Source organism: Cetorhinus maximus, chromosome 32 (genome assembly GCF_964194155.1).
Source record: "Cetorhinus maximus chromosome 32, sCetMax3.hap1.1, whole genome shotgun sequence".
NCBI lineage: Eukaryota > Metazoa > Chordata > Chondrichthyes > Lamniformes > Cetorhinidae > Cetorhinus > Cetorhinus maximus.
In genome coordinates this window covers 2,756,162-2,775,627 of record NC_135910.1, presented here as the reverse complement: position 1 = coordinate 2,775,627, position 19,466 = coordinate 2,756,162, and the positions used below count along the sequence as shown (strand labels likewise).

General features: G+C 46.0%; 1 protein-coding gene across 2 annotated transcripts in view; it reads right to left on the bottom strand.

Annotated features, from left to right (window-relative positions):
• Positions 1-19,200, bottom strand: part of LOC144671378 (synaptosomal-associated protein 25-like) — a 91,982-nt gene extending 72,782 nt beyond the window's left edge. Inside the window, exon 1 of one of the 2 annotated variants that reach the window (XM_078533252.1) lies at positions 18,972-19,200. The gene's annotated coding sequence lies outside the window, so the exon portion shown is untranslated. The remainder of the gene's footprint in view (positions 1-18,971) is intronic. The other variant, XM_078533253.1, reaches the window with a different exon arrangement.
• Positions 19,201-19,466: the final 266 nt, after the last annotated feature.

Here is a 19,466-nt window from a genome sequence, read left to right as displayed (position 1 = left end):
ACACCCGAAATTATTGTTTTTTGTTTACAAAACAAGAGAACATTTTGCCGCTGGCAGGGTAGGGGCTAGTGGTGATATTTTTCAATGTAGTTGCGTAGACAACAAAGCAAATATCCGAACACAAATCATAACCTGCTCCCTGCCCTGTCCATTTCTCGCCACCTATCTCCTTTTCAACAACATTAAAGACAAAGCCTAAATCGTGCCATATTATTGTTCAATGATTTCTTGTTTTCATTCTCACATTAAAGCTCTATGAAAATGCATGGATATGGGAATCTAAGCAGCCACCAGTGTGACTCATCATTTTATAAAGCTTTTTACACTAACTCTTAAAATAGATCTTTCAAGCGGTAAGTGCTGGAAAAGCACAACAGGTCCATTCAGTGTGTGAAAGAGCAGGAGTAGAGGACGCCTTCTAATGAAGAGCTTACCATAATGTTAGCCCAACACCCTCAGACACACATGCTCTATAATTCCAGTATTTTCTGAGGGTTAAGGGTATATTTCTCCAACCCCTACTTGCACAATTTTTTTCCTCTTCTAAAGGCACTCACTCACTCCCCCAGGTTGGGGCACAGTTTCCCAGGCCTAAGGAACTATGCCGTATGTCACCAAGGGTTGCCAACTCTGGTTGAGACTTTTCCTGAAGCTTTCATCAAATGACCTCCCGACTCAAACTGCCCCATCCCTAAGGTTGCCAACTGTGATTAAATGTATTCCTGGAGGTTTCAGCACATGACTTGCCCCCACGCTCCAGCCATTAATCGGCCAACACGTCCATCCTTGTGACGTATGGCCTTCCTACGCCAATTGGAAAGCAAAAAGACTCATTACCCAATTGGATGATGCTGGACTGTCAGCCAAACGCCTTTTTTTCCCATCTTTAATATTTTTATATCTGGTAAAGAGAAATTTTCAAAGAAAATGTTTTAAAAGTCAATTTTTTAACATCCGATGATTTTTCTCCCAGGGTTGCACACAGCAGCATCGTGGAGATTGATCTTCAATTCCTGGAGACTCCAGGCCAGTCCTGGAGAGTTGGCAATTCTATACCCAGCCCCTCTCTATGTCCATTGGTCAATTCTGCAGATGCACTGCATTCCCATGTCCAATCGGAAAAGGAACAGGCTGAATTAGACTTGAGCACAAAGTTTCCATTGAAACTCCCAGTGCAGTCCTGGGGGAGTTCCGTACTGTTGGAGGCGCTGCATTTTAAATAAGACATTAAACCAATCCACCCTGGTATAGATGGTCTAGAAGAGTTCATGGGACTATTTTGAAGAAGAGGAGGGGAGCTCTCCCCAATGTCCTGGATAAAACTTATTCCTCAAACAACATCACTAAAGCAGATTATCTGGCCATTATCACATTTGCTGTTCGTGGGTACTTGCTGTGCACCCATTGGCTGCCACGATTCCTACATCACAACAGTGACCACACTTCACAAGTACTTAATTGCTTGGAAAGCACTTTCCTGAGGTCGTGAAAGGTGCCATAGAAATGCAAGTCTTTCTTTTACTCTCCTGACTCCCCCCCATTACGGCTCAGTGAATGCTTCTCCTCTGTGTAGCAACCTGGGAGTTTTGGCACAGTGAACGCACAGTCCAAATGGAAGGTGCTGACCTGCTTTTGCTTTTCAAAAGTTCCTGCCTTGTGGAAGCTCAGGTGAACGTTCGGAGGGAATCAAAGAGTTAAAGATGGAAAGCAGGACTCAGTGACGCTGAGGAGCAGTGAGTGAGGAATAAATTAATACCTTACCCATGACACAGATGCCTGGAGCTAATGGACAGGAAGGCTTCAAATGGGGCAATTAATCATGCAAACGGCCCACAAACAGAACCGCCCAGCAATTAGGCGTTAAAACTACTTCTCAATAGGATCGGCAGTGGGAGATGGAATTTTGCTTTATCACTGTCATTTCCATGAAGCAGCCAGCGAGATATGGTCTTATATCAAATCCCCGCGCCAGATGCTGAGGGACGTTAGTGCTAGAGAACGGAAGAGTTTCTCTGTTGGCCACTTGAATCCTGATTTTAATGGGGTGGGAGGGAGGGGGTGCGGTGAGTGTGAATGGAGAACCTAGGGAGTCCAGAGTCATGGATCCTGTCCAGTTTTAACAGCCGGTCTTCATTTACATAAACTACATTCAGCACGATCCAAACCCAGCCTGATCCGTTACCAGATTGCTGAGCAGGAGTGGGGACTCAGTAACAGGAGGCGGCCGGGGTCTGGTGAGAGGGAGTCTGAATGCGACTGGGGTTGAATTGTGAGGGGCAGTGGTGGTGGGTGGGGAGGGTGACTCTGAAGGAAATCCCCACTGGCGCAGACCTTCCTCGAAATGGTGGCGTTAACAAGGGAGAACTGCACACACGTAAAGCTACCCCAACATTCCTGTAATACGTTGTGTCAGGCGAAATAAAATGAAAAATCTTCCCCGGCCTCTTAGATTAACTCATGCAGTGTTAACTGGAACCAAGTAGAAGCTTCTGGTAACTATCGCTCCTACTCTCGCTGACAGTCATTGGCTCCCGGTCCCGCAACTCCTGGATTTTAAAATTCTTATCCTTGTAATTCAAATCTGTCCACAGCCTCGGCCCTCCCGAGCCACACAACCCTCCATGAACTGTGTGTCTCCAGGCCTCTTGTACATCCTCCTCCCCACCATTGTCGGCCGTGCCTTCCACTGGTCAGACCCTAATCTCTGAAATTTTCTCCCTGAACCTCTCTCTCCTCCTTTGACATGGTTTTCAAAATCTGCCTCTTTGTCCAAGCTTTTGGACTCCTGTCCTAAAATCTTCTTATGTGGCTCAGTGTCAAATGGTGTTTTATAAGACACCTGGGGGAGGATTTTTGGCTCGATGGGCAGGCGCGTGCCCAACCCGACCGAGTGTAAAATGATGCGCGATGTCCTCCTCCTCCTCGCCCACACAGGCAGTGCTGAGCACTGACACACGCGTCTCATGCTGTGCAGGCCTTAATTGACCCACCAGCATGAAATCGCTGTCCACCCCCACCAAGCCCGCCCGACAAAGGAAAAACCCTCCCCCTGGGAAACATCTTGGGATGTTTGTCTATATAAATGCAATTTGTTGCTGCAGTTACACCCAGGGGCAGTGTCCCGCTGAGATCTGGTTAGTTGGGATTGTGGGATACTGATAGCCACATGACACCTCACTGCCGTTCTGTTGCCAGAAAGCAGCCCCCTCACTCCAGCAGCAGATTCGCAGCCCCATCTGGCGGGATCTCTGGAGAGAGAAGGACCTGAAATGCACTGCTGGAGGAGGAAGATCCAATCGAAAGAGAATTGGATGATTATCTGAAGTGAAAAATCTGAAGGGCTGCAGGGAAATGGCAGGGGAGTGGCACCAGGTGAGTTACTCTTGCAGAGATCCGACACAGGCATGATGGGCTGAATGGCCTCCTTCTGTGCTGTAACCATCCTATTCATGAATGCACATGGACATCCACCTCACACATCCCCGATAAGTATGTCCCAGCGTTAAAGGGATCCAGAAGGGATGGATGTATAGTAACTTCTAGACTTAGGCAAACGTTGGCAACAGGGAAAGACTCTCTTGGCCAACCCGCTGGCCCCGTACAACTCTGATACATTGTGTATGACAAAATGTACACGCACCAACCCACCAAATGATCATCTGGAAGAGGTGAAAATCTGAATAAAAAGTCCAGGCCGATGTGGGGGAGCATAACCTGGGCAACCCCACACTCCAAAATCCTTTAGGCAGGAGGTAGGAAGCTCGTGCATGACCTAATAAAACCGGAACCGGTCTGCGTTCAAAGCTAAATAAAAACCACAAAGTGCTGGAAGAATCCAGCAGGTCCGGCAGCGTCGGCGGAGCAAGAAACAGAGTTAACGGCCGGGAATTTCCAGCCCTGTCGCGGGTGGGACATGTCGTGGGAGAGAGGGTGCCCCAGCCAGAAGCCCATTGACTTGGGAAGGGACCGGAAAATCCCAGTGGCGGGAGGGTGTGGAAAATCCCGGGGGGAGGGTGCGATAGATCCCGGGGGTGAGAGGGTGTGGAAGATCCCGGTGGTGGGTGTGGAAGATCTCAGCGGGGGGGAGGGTGCGGAAGATCCCAGCGGGGGGGGGGGGGGGGGGGGTGTGGAAGATCCCGGTGGTGGGAGGGTGTGGAAGATCCCAGCGGGGGAGGGGGGGGGGGGTGTGGAAGATCCCAGCGGGGGGAGGGTGTGGAAGATCCCGGGGGTGGGAGGGTGTGGAAGATCCCGGGGGGAGGGAGGATGTGGAAGATCCCGGGGGTGGGAGGGTGTGGAAGATCCCAGCGGAGGGGAGGGTGTGGAAGATCCCGCCCAATGTTTTGAGTCCGTATGACTCTTGGCAACTGACAGTTCTGAAGAAGAGACACATTGGACTCGGAAGGTTAACTCTGCTTCTCTCTCCGCAGAAGGTGCCAGAACCTGCTGAGTTTGTCCAGCACTCCTGCGTTTTTATTTCAGATCTCCAGCAGCTGCAGTATTTTGCTTTTATTCTGTGTTCAGTCCTGTTTTATTGAAGCTAATGCTGAGTCTCTTGGCCTGATATAATCAGCCCTCGGCTACGTCAGGCACAGGGGAACCATCATTAGGAACTGCTATATTTGTACCTCGGGCCATCCGATCACCTGCTCTGCCACCGAATGTAAATCAAAATATTCTGAGTCAAAAATAGCAAGTCAGGTAATTTTGCGAGACAGCTTCTAGGTTGGCACTGGCAGCATTCATTCAATCTCAGCATCTGTGAATCTAGCAGAGTAAAGGGTGGTATGGTGCCTTCAAAATAGCTCAGTGAGATCTTCTATGTCATCTCAGTTTAATGCCTCATCCAAAAGACGGCACTGACTGTGCAGCACTCCCTCGGTACTACACCAAAGCATCAATCTAGATTATGTGGCCAAGGCTCTGCAGTGTGACTTTAACCCATAAAGATAGCGCCTCTCACTAAGTGAAGCTGGCAAATTGGTTCAAAGCTGGTGATGTGGAAATGTTAATAATTTAAAGTCTCAATGAGTTTTCAGTAGCAACAGGAAGCCTGAATACTTTGTTTTTAAATTCAAAAATGTTAAGAAACCACCAATCAAAGGGTCTTGACCCAGAACTCACATAACAACCACAGATACAGTCCTATCCCATTCTAGCCTGAGAACAGATTGCAGAGCCCCACCAGCAAAGTGATGGTAAAAATCTCACTCAGGTCGCACTCCTCAATTCACAAGAACAAATGGAATTGTCCTGATGAACAGGAGAACACAATGAGAAGTCCCCTGGTGATTTAGTAAAGCCTTTGGGAACTACGGGGCAAACAATTGCTCTCAGCCTTGGCCTGTTTGCAGCTTGATTGAATGCCGCAGCCTTAAGCTTACAGAATGAATTAGCGCTTCCCCCAGAACGGCCATGGAGTATAAAGGAGAGAGGCAGAGATGCAGAGAGGTTTAAGGAGAGAATTCTAGAGCTTAGAACCTGGACACTTAAAGGCACAGCCGCCAATGGTGGGGGTGAAGAAAATTCAAAATGCACAAGAGGCCAGAATTGGAGATCTCAAAGGATTGTTGGGGCAGAGGAGGTTACAGGGATAGGGAGCGGTGAGGCCATGGAGCTGATTTGATCACCTAGATAACAATTTTAAATTTGAGGCGTTTCTGGACCAGGAGACAATGTACATCGATGAACACAGGGGTGATGATACGAGTTTGGATATGGGCAGAAAAGCTTTGCTCAGGCTAAAGTTTACAGGGGGAGGAAGATGGGAGAGGAGCCGGGGAGCGCACTGGAATAGTATAGCCTGGAGGTGACAAACATATGAATCTGTTGTCAATAATATTAGACTCTCCAGGATGTTCACCTGCTCTGACTGCCCTGCTCCAAATACTGAAGCAGAACCATTGCCAGTGGCAGATGGGCCCAACATTGGTTCATTATCAGTTCGTTTCTGCGGCAGAGTACATCACTGGAGGAACAAAACCCTGGTCATTAAAAAGCAGTTAAACTATTGCAGAGACTCTCTTTCAGAGATTGCATTGACAGAGGGCAAGATCTTACTGTGCCTGATGGTGATACGGCTTTCACTCAATAACAGGCTGACACCAATCCACTACAAAATATTTTAGTGTACGCCAAACCGAATGCCGTTGGTTGTACCTAGGATGCGTGATACAATCTGAGTTTGGGAGCCACTCCACCATACTAAACTGTTTCAGAAACAGTTACAACCCAAAAGGCCCAAGGAAGGCCATTCTGGGCTTTAAAAAAAAATCCCAATTCACTCTAAAAGATCTGTCTAAATTTGCCTTACATTGTTTTCTACTGCTGTTAGGGATATATGGGCACATCAAGAACTGTTGAGTTTCGTCTGTTTAGAATGAGAATCGTTTAAGAGTTAATTGACCTTAGCTAGCGTTTGGATGAACATCACAATTGGTCACAGGATTCTGAAAATTTGGAGGTGGAAAATAATTAACCAAAGTTCCTGCTCCTGATCATTACCCAGTGATTCTTGTTGAAAAGCAGATGTTGGGCGCAGACAGGGTTGGTTTCAGTAATGATGCTCTCAAGGCTGAAGATCCTGAAACTTACTGTCCAGTCTCCACATTAGAATTGAACCATTTGGATGAGGTGCCAGAGGATTGTCAACACCTATTGAATTATAACCTTGGGTCAGCCGGGATCATTAGGAGAGAAAGAGGGAGATTAGGAAAATAAGGGATCGATTCCTAGGTATATACCTCTGAACAGCAAAGCCCACTCTGTTGAGGAAGAATTTCTTCTGATGATGGTGGAAACTGTAGAGTAAAGGGTTAACATCAAGAGCACTGAGACTAATGTAACTGCTGATGTAACTATGATGCAATGTCACATGATTAAGTAACAGAGATCTGGAGGGAAGCAGAGGAACGACCTCATGTAGAATGCTGAGATGTACATAGATCTGTAAATAAACAAGAATGGTTTTTACTAGTAACAGTCTACAGTAGCAACCTTAGGATAACAGGAAAACTCTAAAAAAAACCCCACCTAGACCCGATCACAAGACGAAACAGAAACACAGGTTCTTCTGTAACGTGCCGGCTATGTCACTACACCTAGTCACCACAGCAATTTCGATTCCCCCCTCCGACCCCTCCCCCATGGAGTTACAATCAATCCATTCCTATTATTTCCCTGAATTTGACAGCGCTGTCTGACTGTGTGGTCTCATCCCATTGCAGCCCAACTTTATTCACAGCACCATCGATAGGAGACATACCCTTTCAAAACCTACAGAACAGCTGGGTCTACACCACAAAAACAACTCATTGGCTGAAGAGATGTCATCAGGTTTGTCTGCATTCGAGATAATTTAATCAGAACTAGATCAGGCAATTTCGCAATTTGTGTTCTCATAGATCCACAGGGTCATGGATAAAGTTTAAATCCCTGTTCCCTTTAATTTACATGAATCCCGAGCTGCTGATCCTAATGATCAGATCCGATTCAAGCAACGCCACTCAGGATAGTGCTTTCGAAACTTCCAGCTCAAAATAATTCTGAGGATGAAGAGCTCAGTAAGAAATATAACTCGGAGTTTTGTGTGTGTGCTCTTGCAATCGTAACACAAGAAGAATGTAAAAATAGGAGGAGGAGTAGACCATTCAGCCCATTGAGCCTGCTCCGCCACCATTCAATAAGATGACCTGAGTGCAACCTTAACTCCACTTTCCTGCCTGCCCCACCCCTCCCCCAAACCCTTGACTCCCTTGTCAATCAAAAATCTGTCTAACTCAGCCTTGAATATATTCAATGACCCAGCCTCCACTGCTCTCTGGGGTAGAGAATTCCAAAGATTAATGACCTTCTGGAAGGAGGAATATTCCTCCTCATCTCCATCTTAAATGGGAGACCACTTATTTTGAAACTGTGCCCCCTAGTTTTAGATTCCCTCATGACCGGAGACATGTTGGTTGGAAGGCCCGCCTTGATTCACTGAAACTTTGGCCCAGTTGTGCAAAAGACTTCTAGGTCCTCTAGCCCTCACCCCTCCATGCCCCCTCATACCCCAATTCCATCTCCATGACCCATGCCACCGCCAATGCCCCCTCATACCCCAATTCCATCTCCATGACCCATGCCACCTCCAATGCCTCCTCATACCCCAATTCCACCTCCATAACCCATGCCACCTCCAATGCCTCCTCATATCACCCATGCCACCTCCAAGCCACCCATACCACTCCATAGCCACCCACCCAGTATCTACTATGGGCAGAACTCAGGAGATGAAAAAAAACCTCCTAACAATCTAAGAGAGTTCTTATTCATACACACTTGATTCTGGAAAAAAAACTCTTGTTTATGAAACCCATTCAAAAATTCCAAATCCACCCAAGTGGTCAACCTGTTGTAAAAACAAACAAACTTCTATTCACTAACCACATCAAAGACAGCAAATCCATTAACAGCCCCTGAAAACTGTCAATAAAAATGTGAATTCAGCACTCCTCCCCCACAAAGGTGTTTTTGAGCTTTTGAAACTCAGTCGTGCATTCATAATGGGCTCAGCTGTAATAATAACCCTTGGGAGATGTTACAATGAAGTCTATTGAAACTGCAGGAACAGATGGCTAATGGCTTTTTGTAAGCTACACCAGATGGCCTGTTAATCAATGCACTCCAGCAGCAGGTGTCTTCCTTACTCCAACTGAAAAATGTAGTCTGTTTTTTTTTAATCCCCAGGTCTGAGGATTTAAATAACTTCATATCATAACATTTAGGTAGACATCATCTACCATTCAAGAGCATTTATGCCTCCTCCATAAATTTGTGACTTCCACACTGTGGGTAGAGGCCCTTGGGACAGGGAAAATAGTGTCTGTTTGAGCTCAGAACTAATCTTAAGTGGCCCAGCTGAGTTCGGGTTTCCCACCTGTTTCATTCATGATCCGACCCTTCCCCCTTCGGCAAAAATGGAATCTGCCAGAAACGTAGGTCAGACTTCTGTATCCTGGTCCCTCCCGCCATTTGAAAGGCCTCCTAAGTTTGCCTGGCTCCACGAAAATCTGGCCTCCTCACAATTTGCTTTCCTACCTCTCTTTGTATCATCGGAAAATCTGGCTACAATGCACTTAGTCCCTTCATCCAAGTTATTAATACAGATTGCAAACAGTTGAAGCCACAGCATTGACCCCTCTGGCACTCCACTAATTACAGTTTGCCAACCCCTTTATCTCAACTCTGTTTCCTGTTAATTAGCGAATCCTCTATCCATGCTATCGGCACTATAAGCCTTTATCCTGTGTAGTAACATTTTATTTGGCACCTTATCGAATGCCTTTTGGAAATGTAAACACACTATGTCTACTAGTTCCCCTTTATCCTTCCTGTTTTACACACTCTCAAAGAACTCTAACAAATTTGTTGCACATGATTTCCTTTCATGAAATCATGAACCAATCATAAAATCAAAGAATAGTACAGCACAGATGGATGCCATTCAGTCCATCGAGTTTGCTCTTTCTGGCTCTTTCGAAGGACAATCCATTTAGTCCCAATTCCTAGTTCTTTCCCCATATTCCTGCAATTTTTCTCCTTTAGTCTATCTGCATAACTGTAATCCCCCATCCCTGGAACTATTCTGGTGAATTTCTTCTATAAGCTCTCCAAAACCTCACATCTTTCCTAAAGTGCGGTGTGCAGGATTAGACACAATCCTCTCATTGGAGCTGGTTTAGCATAACAGCCTGGCTTGTGTACTCTCTATGCCTCTATTTATAAAGCCCAGGATTCCATATGCCTTATTAGCTGCTTTGTTAACCTGTCCCGTCACCTTCGAGGCTTTGTGCATAAACACCCTCAGATCCCTACGTTCTTACAGCCCCTTTAAAACTGTACCATTCGGATTGTATTGTCTCTCCTCATTACCGATTATCTTAAATCTGTGTCTTCTGGCTATTGACCTGTCAGTAGCTTGCGTTCAGCATAATGGCTACAATATGCTTAGGAGTGCTCAGATACAAATCCTTACATGGATTTATCTCACCAAACCCCTGCAACCTTTATTAACCCTACATACCAGTTTAAACCCTGTCCTCTTGAATTTCTGCCAAAAGGCATTTATGATCACCTCTCTTTTTCCATTCCACCAAGGATTGTCTTCCTATCCCCTCTTAATTGCCACATCTCTTCCTTCAGGTGCTCCTCAGCACCTATCTATGACTATACCTTTGGTCCACAAACCATTCCCCCAAGCCCACTGCCCAGGGTCTTCATTGCAAAACACCTTGGGACATCCCTCTCCATTAGGACATCTCTGTCCATCCTTCGGCAGCACCTTCCAAACCCACGACCACTACCATCTAGAAGGACAAGGACAGCAGACACATGGGAACACCACCACCTGGAAGTTCCCCTCCAAGTCACTCACCATCCTGACTTGGAAATATATCGGCCGTTCCTTCACTGTCACTGGGTCAAAATCCTGGAACTCCCTCCCTAACAGCACTGTGGGGGTACCTACACCACATGGACTGCAGCGATTTAAGAAGGCAGCTCACCACCACCTTCTCAAGGGCAACTAGGGATAGGCAATAAATGCTGGCCCAGCCAGAATAGCCCACAACCCGAGAATGAATAAAAAAGAAATTAGGAATGCTATATCAATGCAAACTGTGACTGTTTCATCACTTCACACAGTTTCGGGGAGCAGTGACCTGTTGAGTAGGAAAACACAGCAGTAAATGCGCTGTAGCAGAATCCTTCCAACAGCAATTAGCTGAAAGGCCAAATTATGATTAATTTTTTGGAGGCTCTTATTGAGGGAGGAATGATGTTCACATCACTATCAGAACTCCCTGCTCTCTCCAGGTAAGGATTTTTAACATTCAGATAAACAGACCAAAGGGGCCTCGGTTTAATGTAACATGAGTATTAGTAACAGGGACAGAAATAACCTGGAAGAAGCATAAACTGGGACAGGAACCATACCACAGTGGAGAGCAATCCCTAGTTCCAATTAACTGTACCTGTCCCAGGAGTTGATGCATCCCAACAATATCACAGCCAGCTGAATGCTGCACTTTGAGTCTTTGTACTGTTTATTGCGATGTGACTGCAAATTAAATAATGTGACACACTTGCCCTGAAGGCAGACAGCAATGAATCTGGCATTTCTGATTAATTTTGGCAGTAGAAAACCACGATTTCTCAGTGGGTTTAATTTACTTAAAAAAAGACAATTCCCCTCCTTTACTCTTCCCCTCCTTTACTCTTCCCCTCCTCAATGGTTGCACCTCCCACCTTGACTGAGAGCTCTCTGTTCCAGGGATTACAGTTCCTTAGAGCCAGGCATCCTTTGGGACCTTGTCTCAGGTGGCCATTCTTCATGTGTGGGCCTTCACAGTGAGCAGCACAGAATATTGAACTGTGGGATCCCTCACAGCCAAGCCCACTCTTAGCTCCACCCAATGACACACATACCTAAGGTGATTAAAGGACTTGATCGGGTAGATAGAGAGAAACTTTTCTCTCTGGTGAAGGGAGCCCAGAACAAGGAGACCATTCAGGAGTGATATTAGGAAGCATTTCTACACACAAAGGGGAATGGAAACCTGCCCCTAAAAAGCTAAGGCAGTGGGGAGGCATTTGGAATCAACTGAAAATTTCAAAACTTAGATTGGTAACTTTTTCTTTGGCTAACAGTCTTACGGGTTGTGGAACCAAGGCAGCTGGATGGAGTTACAAAACAGATCAACTATGATCGAATTGAGTGGTGGAACAGGCTCTATGGGCTGAATGGCCTCCTCTTGTTCAAATGTCCTACAGGCATGGGATCACTGGACAGCAAGAAAGCCTGGTCAATTTTCCCCTTCCTTATCTGATGCCATTTACAGCACCATTAGCAACAGCCTGACCGTTACTGGCTGTGTTTTTAATATTCTACCTTAGGGTGTGAGCTAAACTGCCAAGACCTGTAATTATTTCCCGAACTACCCTTGGGAAAGTGGCGCCGAGCGTCTTCTTCAACCACTGCAGCCCGTGTGTTGTAGGTACACTCACAGTGCTTTCCTTCCCTGGAGTGGTTTGCTGGGGCCATTTCAGAGGCTGGTTAGGAATCAACTATAATGCTCTGGATCTGGGGTCATGTGTAGGTCAGACTGGCAGACTTTGTCCCCTGAAGGAACCAGATGAGCTTTTAGGATAAATTGGTAGTTTCACGATATTAATACATTGATACCAAAAACACAGAAACCACCTTATAACCTACAACAGGGACAGTAGAGAAACGAAGCTGGATTACATCTCTACATGCAAAGGAAACAAATAACTTCAAAGCCCTTTGCAGGACCTGCAGAGTCACAGACTCGAAACGTTAACTGTGTTCCTCTCCGCAGATGCTGCCAGACCTGCTGAGTTTTCCCAGCAATTTTGTTTTTGTTTCAGATTTCCAGCATCCGCAGTGTTTTGCTCTTAACTGCAATGTCTTCCCTAGCGAGGCACTGACCACGCACCCAAGAGTGCTAATGGTAGAGCTGATTGCAAAGAAAACACTGCGGCAGAAGAGAGAGAAGACAGAACATTAGGTGGTGGAAGCTCAAAGATCCACAAGTGAAGGAGGAATTCCGAGGTCAGATGGTGGGACCGCTAAGAGAAATAGGACTTTTGAACACTGATGGAACTTGGTGGCAGGCTTGATTAGCAAAACCCAAAGCCTGTCCACCATCTACAAGGCACAAGTCAGGGCTGTGATGGAATACTCTCCACTTGCCTGGATGAGTGCAGTTCCAACAACACAAAAAGCTCGACACCATCCAGGACAAATAAGCCTGCTTGATTGACATCCCATCCACCACTTTAAAAATTCACTCCCTCCACCACCACCGCACAGTACCAGCAGTGTGTACCATCTGCAAGATGCACTGTAGCAACTCACCAAGGTTCTTCAACAGCACCTTCCAAAATTGCAACCTCTGGCACCTAGAAGGACAAGGGCAGCAGGTGCATGGGAACATTACCACCTGGAAGTTCCCTCCGAGCCACTCACCATCTTGACTTCCTTCACTGTCACTGGGTCAAAATGCTGGAACTCCCTTCCTAACAGCACAGTGGGTGTACCTACACCACAGGGACTGCAGCGGTTCAAGGAGGTGGCTCACCACCACCTTCTCAAGGGCAATGAGGGATGGGCAATAATTGCTGGCCCAACCAGCGAAGCCCACATCCCATGAAAGAATAAAAAAACTGGTGAAGAAGTGTGTGAAAGGTCATCAGGGAGAAGAAAGACTGGGAAAGAAACTTGCAGTAGAACGAAAACATAGAAAGTACAGTCAAAGAAAAGAAGGAACTGTTAAAAAAGTGGAAACAGTCAGGACTCAAAGAAGATAAGGAAGAGTACAAAAAGGCAAACAGGAATGCAAAGAAAATGATTGCTCGAGAAGGTACCCTGATCATGGAAGAAATATATGGAAGTCAAAGAGGGACAAAAATATATCTTCAGAATAGCAGCTGCTCGAGATAGGTGAACAAAAGGTGTGGGAAATGTATGTACAATCAAGTATGCAGGTGGCATAACCTTAGTGAAAGAGGATGAAATCAAAGAGAGGTCAGGCCAATACATTAACTGGCTTGTGAATGCAGAAATCCCAAGAACAAAGACAGAAGAGGTAGCTACAAATCAAGGAATGACAGCAAGCATCAATCTGGAAGCAAACAGAACATCACTGAAAGAAATGAGAAGCGGCGAAGCAGTAGGACTGGATTATATACCAGAGGAAGTATGGACCTGCCTATGTGAATATGGGTCACAATATTCAAAGGAAAAGAGGGCATTCAAGGTTGCAAAAACTACCAAGGAATTAAACTCCTACCACATACCTTCAAGGTATTGGAGAGAGTCATGGACCAGAGACTGAGAAAAATAGTGGAAATCCACAAAGGCCGGTTCAATTCATGCTCGGAAGAAGCACTACTAATGCTATGTTTGCTTTGAGACAAGCAACAGAGATATATCGGGAAGGTCAATGCAAAATGAAGAGTATTCCATTGACCTGGAAAAGGTTTATGACTGGGTGTCTAGGAAGAAAGTCTGGAGATGTGTTAAAATTCGCAGAGACTCTGACAAGTGCTGATGATGATTCCAGGACATGTACAAATAGTGCCAGACAAGAGTAGGAATCAGGGTCTGGGAGAATGAGAGTTTCAAATTCAAAGCTGGATAGCACCAAGGGTCGGCACTGAGCCCCTTCCTCTTCCTGATTGTCATGGATATTCAAACTGCGCAAGTGAGACAGGGTCAATGATATCTGCAGCTGGCATTGAGCTATGTGGTGGGAATGATGAGAATATGACTGAGTACCTGGAGAACTGGAGAAAAGCTCTGGAAAGCAGGGGTACGAAGATCAGTAGACCCAAGACCCAATAAATGGACTGTCAGTTTGAGCCGAGGGAAGAGAATCAGAGTGAAGATGTGAAGACTTGGAGAAAGTGAGTAGTCTCAATTACCTGAGGACCTGCAGTCATTGGTGGCAGAAGATGGAAGTATGGGTATGGAAATTAAGCAACAGAATAGCTCTGGTTGGGGTAATTGGAAAAAGTGCAGTGGGGTGTTCTGTGATAGGAAAGGGACCATTGAAGCCGAAAGGAAGAATCTACAAGAAACTTCAACCACATCAAGAAGGGAGGAACTGGATACTAATGAGATTGCGGATGCTGAGATGGATGTGTGGAGTCACATGAAAGGACAAAAACTGGAACAAGCACATCGGTGGGGGGGTGAGGGGGGAGTCAATGATGCTTGTGGAAGAAAGTAGCTGAGAAGATATTGGAGTGACATGGTCATCTGTTGCAGACAGAGAGAGAGATAATATGTGGTGAGGTTGGTGATGGAGATACGATGGCTAGGAGAAGAGAAAGGATTGAGACCAGATGGAAGGATGCAGTTGGCGAAAGACTTCACACAGCAGGGTTGGAAGAGGAATGGGTGACCGAGAGGAGGAGATGGGGCAGGGTGATCAGCCAGCATTGTGACGAACCCAGCTCAAACGGGAGAAGCTGAACGAAGATTGCTACAAATTCTGGGTAAAGTGTCATCAAAGATAGATGCATCCTATGTAAGGGCAATTATCCAACCGGACATAGTTGATCTGGTTCTGGGTAATGCATTCCCTACAGCAACTGGACCATAGTAACAAATACACTGAGCACCAAGGAAGCACCTCCATAAAAGGGAGAAAATTAGGTAAAGCAAGTGGTGATTAAAAATCTGAAGAGAGTGGCAGATTTGTCAGTTACTCCCTTTATTTAAATAAAAGCAAAAAACTGCGGATGCTGGGAATCCAAAACAAAAACAAAAATACCTGGAAAAACTCAGCAGGTCTGGCAGCATCTGCGGAGAGGAACACAGTTAACGTTTCGAGTCCGAATGACCCTTCAACAGAACTCCCTTTATTTAATTGTGGCAAATTGGCGGAGAATTCTTAAGGGACTGAGACGCCAAGTAAAATCCAATATGGTCAGCACCAGCCATCTTTAACCAAATCAGAATAAGAGTGCTATCCACAGCTCTATTCACTGAAGTGTGAGCTAACAGGCTGAGTTTTGGAGCATAGGAACATGAGTAGGACATTCAGCCCCTTCAAGCCTGTGCCATCATTCAGTTGGATCAGAGTTGATATGTATTTTAATTCAATTTATCTGCCTTGGCTCCACATCCCTTAAGAACACGTATCGAACAAAAATCTATCAATCTCAGTTCTGAAATTTTTTAACTGACTCCCAGCCTCAACAGCTGTTTGTTGGGGGTTGGGGGGTGGGGGGAAGAACTCTAGATTTCCACTTCCCCTTTTGTGTGAAGAAGTGCTTCCTGACATCACTCCCGAACGGCCTGGCTCCAATTTTAAGGCGCTGCCCCCTTGTTGTGGACTCCTCCACCAGGGGAAATGGTTTCCCTCTGTCTAAACCAACAACTCCTTTAATCAGCTTGTACAGCTCTGGAGAAATGTGTCAGAGATTTTTAGTTATCAAAGATGCCCTAAAAAAAAACCTTGTATTCCAGAGGCAGCCATTTTAAGCGTCTGGTCCAAACTGCAGTGACTATGTCACTGAGAAAGTTACATTTTGCATTGTTTGTGAGTCCATCCAGTTTCTATCTCCCTTGATTAATCGGTGTTGATTCTGAATTTGAGTGAAGTTATTTAATTCAGTACTCAGAAACAGCTCACATTTATGTAGAACTTTTCAGGCTGTTCCAAAGTACTTAACAGCCAATAAATTACTTTTGAAGTGTGGTCACGGCTGTTGTACAAATAAATAGAGAATGCAGCAAATAGCAATGAAATAATGACAGTTCATCTGTTTTGGTGATTGTGGCTTGAGAGATCTCCATTGGATCTTTCACGCCCACCTCAGGTGAGTGACAAGACCTCCAGTCAACGTCTGACCTGAAAGACAGCACCTTCAACAATGCAGCACTTTCTTACAGTGCTGCGCTGAAGAGTCAGTGTCGGTTACGTGTTCAAATCCTGTAGATGGAGCTTGAGGTCACAATATCTGGATTCTGAGAGGTGAGAGTGCTACTATTGAGCCAAGACAAGACTAGCCCCAGACCATCTACCCGATTCAGCTGTTTGTCCAGTTATTACTGTGTAATTGTCACTTAGGAATTGAGCCTTTACCTTCCCCATCCATTCCTATGGACATGAATTTTGTTCAACAAAGTGGAGGAGGGATACAGGTTAATGCTCATTACATTTGCTTTACTCCCTTCAGTTTTCTCCAGCCTTCTGAAGACACAGTTTCACTGGCTACAGGAGACAGGCATCTCGATATCTTGCCTGAGGGAGCCTGGATAGTATATACCAGCAGACTATTGAACCACGGGGGTATCACATCTAAGCTGGTCCTCCTCTTCACTCAACAGGTGCACACTGAGTGATGAGGAGGGTCTGGCTGAGATTCCTCCCTCGGTAGTACAGGGTCTTAAGTGACTATTTCTACTGGCCTCCCCCTCCCGAACTAGAGCTAAGCTAAATAAGCACAGCTCTAGGATAAAACCTGCGATCAGTGTTGGGTTAAATGGCTCCGTTCCACATTGCACATATATCAAACTAACCAGGGGGGAAGGTCCTGCCACTGATTTTGGAAAAGTCCCTTCAGACTATCCATGTCCGGACACTCCGACCTCTGGCGGAGCATCACACCCCTGTCCCCCTGACCTGACCCTGTTGTAGGACCCGCTGATTTCAAAGTATTGGCTGTAACTGAAATCCTTGCACCATAAGGAGTTAAACTCCTGAACTCGGTCAGATCAACACATTCTTTCCCTCTGTGCCCGGTGGGCTGACAATGACACAAAACACTTGACTGAAAATCCTGCACAATTTTGCATCAACACCTTGTGGCGTTATCAAGTGAAATAGTTCATTTGGTGGGTGGGTGGGGGCAAGTTAATTTTAATAATAACCTGTTAAAGATCTGATCTTTGAAGCCCTTTTTTGTTCTAGTTTTACGGGGTTGATGTCATAGCAACAACAGGCAAAACAGCCAGAACCACAGCCCCGGAAACAGCACCAAGAACAGATCCAATCATCTACTTCCACTGTTGTCGATTCATTACATTCACTATCTTCCTGCAAGATTATCGTATTATAAACATTAAGAACTTTAACCACAGCACAATTTGAGGTAATAACATACTCAAGTCCTCTCCCAATGAGCCAGTGTCCACAGGTTGTTCAAATCCTGTGCAGTGTCTCAGGTTCCAGACAACTAACCCATGCAACACTCGTCTCAGACCAAGCAGGACCATCACTGAGTGGAAAGGACAGGTCAAGCAGGACCATCACTGAGTGGAAAGGACAGGTCAAGCAGGACCATCACTGAGTGGAAAGGACAGGTCAAGCAGGACCATCACTGAGTGGAAAGGACAGGTCAAGCAGGACCATCACTGAGTGGAAAGGACATGTCAAGCAGGACCATCACTGAGTGGAAAGGACAGGTCAAGCAGGACCATCACTGAGTGGAAAGGACAGGTCAAGCAGGACCATCACTGAGTGGAAAGGACAGGTCAAGCAGGACCATCACTGAGTGGAAAGGACAGGTCAAGCAGGACCATCACTGAGTGGAAAGGACAGGTCAAGCAGAACCATCACTGAGTGGAAAGGACAGGTCAAGCAGGACCATCACTGAGTGGAAAGGACAGGTCAAGCAGGACCATCACTGAGTGGAAAGGACAGGTCAAGCAGAACCATCACTGAGTGGAAAGGACAGGTCAAGCAGAACCATCACTGAGTGGAAAGGACAGGTCAAGCAGAACCATCACTGAGTGGAAAGGACAGGTCAAGCAGGACCATCACTGAGTGGAAAGGACAGGTCAAGCAGAACCATCACTGAGTGGAAAGGACAGGTCAAGCAGGACCATCACTGAGTGGAAAGGACAGGTCAAGCAGGACCATCACTGAGTGGAAAGGACAGGTCAAGCAGGACCATCACTGAGTGGAAAGGACAGGTCAAGCAGGACCATCACTGAGTGGAAAGGACAGGTCAAGCAGGACCATCACTGAGTGGAAAGGACAGGTCAAGCAGGTGCTCCGCTATTGCCTACTGTTTGCAGACTTCCTACCTGATGGTACCTGCGGTTTGAACAGTTGGTATTTGTGATGATCCCGGATTGTCCACCTCAAAACACAAAGGCGAGTCGATGTTGAAACAAAAAACAAACATCTTCAGCAGAAAGATGCCCGTCACTTTCTAACCCCCCACCACCCCCACCCCCCCACCCCCAAACACACACCAAAATAGATTAAATCCCATTAAAGATAGCCCTCGGATAAAACAACTGCAGGTACCCAGGAAGGGAGCTGAACCTCGCCAGTCTTACATTGTAGTTCTCACCTGCCTGAAGTAACTAAGCTTTTTGTTCTAAACATGACTGGCTAGAAATGCTGTTTTTTAAAATATATTTTTTTTATTAATAGTGCAGTACTAACCGTCAATTTCTCTTGATCCCTCTTGATTTTTTTTTGGAAAGGCTGTGAGCATTAATCCACTCTGTGATGGCTGGTTTTGCCTCCCTCTCTCTCTCTGTCTCTCTCTCTCTCTTGTTCTGTGCCTTCGGATGAATTGCTCTTTAAGAAGCTCGGAGACAAGGCGAGAGAGGGTTTCTCTCCACCTCCCACAATTCCCATTCAGTAAGAGCACACACACACACACTGCAGCAAACTGCTGTCAGCCCCTGAGTGACACTGCACCTCGGATTCAGGCTCCACCCAAACAGCCTGCGTTCCGTGTCTAATCGCAAATCAAGGGAGAGACAGACAGGAGCTGTTCGATTGTGGCTCAAAGTGAACAATGTACAAGGGGTTAGGGGAGCAGAAGGGAGTGGACCTTGAGCTGCTGCTCTCTCTCTCTCTATACACTATATATGCAAATACACTTCGTACACTGGGTTGAATGAGGCTAGAATAAAATAACTCCAGAATAAC